Genomic DNA, 3,644 nt, shown 5'->3' on the forward strand with positions numbered 1-3,644 from the left:
CTCCAAACAGTCGACAGTAATTAAGTGGCGGTGTCAATTAATCAAACTGACGGTTCTATTTGTTCTGGCGTGCGTGTGTGTGTGCGTGTGTGAGAGTCCTGCAGTGGTTGGGTGTTCATGACCGGTGTCCTCACGTACGGGTCGCGTTCGATGATCCGTTGATCGAGTATCGAAATGGCGAATCATTAAAATCGAGTGCCCTTTTTATGTGCCGGGTGCCAGGGTATGGCTGCTGCCGGTGGATCCTGGATTGCATGACGGAAACACCGACGTAACGTGACCTCGCAAGCTGGACGCGCTGTTTTCTCCGCACGCTTCGATGGGTAAGCCGATTGCTTTTCCCCTTTTCCGATCCGTTTTCCCACTCCCACGCCGCGGCCGGGAGAAAACTTTTCTCTAATTTCGAATCACAATACAAGCGGAGACCGACGAGTCGAACTAGTGGGGTTGGGGTTGGGAGTGAATGTGTATCCTGAAGGGGGAAACGTGAACGCAAACGCGAAGACAAACAATCGGTTGGCACGTACGGACTCGCGAATTAAAAAAAAAAGGGGTGCCGGATTAAAGGGAAAAACTTTGCGAAGCGGTTTATCGGCGCAACTTTTCGGGGGTGTCCAAGCTGGATTAAACCATTTCGGTGGGGGAAACGTGTGAGTGTTTGAAGCGGAGTTTCGAGAGCATCTTTAATTTCCCCCGCCTTATCGCAGGTGTTCAAGAGGCGTGGACCGTGGTGGACAAGATTTAACAAGCGCTTGCCGCGGCATAAGCTCTCTTCATAAACAGGCGGAGGTTGAGCATTTGATAAATGATGGTTTGATGGGTTCGTTAATGGTGGCATGAAACCTGCCCTTTGACGTGCCTTAAAGCGGTAGCAGTGCAACGCTTGGCAGCCTCATCGATGTGATGGCAAGCGCTTGATTTATGCTCCCTGGGCATAGTTGCATGCATCATTTCCTCCACGCGTGTAGCTCCGGCTGCCCGTCTTACCGACTCATCTTATAATCCGTTCCCTGACGGCTTAACGTCGTTGCATAGCGTGTGTGTGTGTGTGTGTGTTTCTGCGGATGCAATATTTCCTACCGCACGTGATTGACGCCTTGAACGTAGCGTCTTGGAACGATGTGCTTGGTGTCGCCAGTTATCGGTCGGTTGGCTAACGAAATGACTCATCATGTGTGGATGTTTTTAGTAAAAAACCGTGAAACAAACAGCGAGGTCAGGAGCTAAGGATGTTAGAAATATTCTCAACATAAAGCAACTTTCTTCAAGGTATTTTCGAATTCAGGGCTATACCATTCAGCAGTGTAAAAAGCTTCAATCGACTTAACAGCACGTTTCATCCATTTTTGTGATCCCCCTTTTTTTTCGTCCACCATTTCAAGGCCAACGAAACAATTGGCGAGCAACATCTTGAGCGCTTTATTATCAGTAGGCTTTATATTTTTTTTTTAAATGCGAGAAATAAAGCACAAGATTAAAACCGATCAGGATATAAATGAAAGGCGTCTCCATTCAAACAAAGCAGACGCGTTTCCATGGTAACTGTGCAGTTTTTTTTTCGCACTGTTCACCACTGTGGTTGACGTGAGCCACGAACATCTGGCACCGTGAAACTCCCTGCCAAAGGTCGTGTCATTCTAGGCAGGCGGTGGAAAAATTCGGGTCGTACGGAGGCGTCATCACCCTGACAGCTGTCCTGACAGCTCGTGCCAAGTGCTGATTTGCACGTTATGTGTGTGTGTGTGTGTGTATGTGTGCGCGATGGAGACGCACCCGTGGAAAACCCGTCGGATGCTTTTGAGGAAGATTTTTCCCTCCTCCAGCACCAACGATAATCCGTACACGGTGAAAAGCGCCGCACCAGAAATGGCAGCAAAATTGTTCGATAAAAGGATTTACAGCGGGTGGTCGTGAAAACTCATGCCGCCGACTGATGAAGCGTGCGACCCCAAAAGCGACCGCATCGTAACAACATCTAACCGGGGATGGGGCACAAATTCGTGCCATAATTTCGTTAATTTATTGGACACCCCTCCACAAATTGTGTGCGGAAAACCAGCGAAAAGCTCGTCGGGGGATTTTGGTGGCTAAGGAGTCGCTGGGCTGCTCGGCCCGCGCTAATACACGCTCGTTTATTAGATCCGTCGTCGTGGTGATGCGTTTGCCCGTCGCCGATGGGAGTGTTTTCTCATCACCACCATCGTCATCATCATCATCATCATCATTGCCATCGCCATCAAAGCGATCACACCGCCGAGGCCACCATCGGGGGCACCCACGGGCAATTATGATTCCAGCCTTTGGGGGAAAGGTTGCGAAAAAAGCGACCAATGGGGTGATGTGGGCAAAAGAAGACTGGCAAGGGGTGCCACTCGTTGCGACCAGTGGCTACGGCATTGCGTGACTAACATGATAAAGTGTATTTGCTCATGGAACGCGGTGGGGTAACCACCGAGTGGCGGGTGTGCCGAAGGACATCTCGCTAGTGATGCTACAGCTGGGTCAGGCGGCTAACAGAGACATCCGTAGAGCGAACCGTAACGATAACCGTACAATTTAAATATCACTTAGCACACAAACACACGTGTAGCTGTCGTTAGCCATTACTGCTTCCGATGGGATGGGGGTTGCCCGGGTGGGTGTGTTATGTGTGCCATAGTGACCGGACAGGATTGCCGATTGCCGCCCGCTATCTTTGCCGTCGGTGGTGTCCTTTCTCGATGTCTCCGGGTTGTGCTTGCAAAGAACAACCTCCTGGGAAAACGCCCGAGAGGTCGATTACTAACTACGAGCGTTGCTCGTTGACCGCTCGAACGAAGGGGCGAAGACGCAGCACCACAATAATGGTGGCAGTATTATCACCCGTAAGCATGTGTCGCCCGGTTTGGGCCGGACCATTTCCGGTCCACCCGGTTACGGGACAATGGCGTTCGCTGGGAGCGTGATTGCATTCTTCCGGCAGTTCTTCTCGCCTCGTTCCGTGCCGTTGTCGGAACCGAATCTTCCACCCACTCAAGGCATTGGACCTTAATGTTGGGTTAGGGAAAAGGGCTGCTTCCTGCACTGCTTCCGTGTTAGCTCAAGCCCTCGAGCTCGGAACCGGTTCAATCATGTACGCCATCTCGCATGATCAACGCGTATCCATCCGATCGAAGTACGAGCACGAAGATAAATCAGCGACTAATGAATGCTCATCACAGCAGACGGGGGTGGGATTTTTCGAGTGGGAAAGTGCACTCATTATGTCCGCATTGTTTCCGGTGGTTTTGCATCGCATTGCGGGGCATTAAAACCCCACCGCTTATGGACCCGTTTGTGTGTGTGTGTGTGTGTGTGTGTGTGTGGGGTTATCAAAAAGTGGTTCTCTGGAAGGAAAAAGCCCAACCACCGGAGTGCAGGGAAAATGCATCACCACCCGGGAAAATGATACCATCTTTCCACACCAACGAGTTGTAAAGATAGCGCCCAGAAGCGCTCCAAATGTGGTTCTATCAATAATGGACGCCCGTTGTCTGTGGTGCCGTCTTTGGGCAGGAGTTTGCCTTTTAGTGGGCGACCGAGTGGTGTAAACACATGAGAAGTGAGCGAGTGGAAAACCTCGATGGCCATTCCGTTCCAAATCGACCTCATCCTGAGTCCGTTGA

This window comes from Anopheles nili, chromosome 3, assembly GCF_943737925.1.
Source record: "Anopheles nili chromosome 3, idAnoNiliSN_F5_01, whole genome shotgun sequence".
Lineage (NCBI taxonomy): Eukaryota > Metazoa > Arthropoda > Insecta > Diptera > Culicidae > Anopheles > Anopheles nili.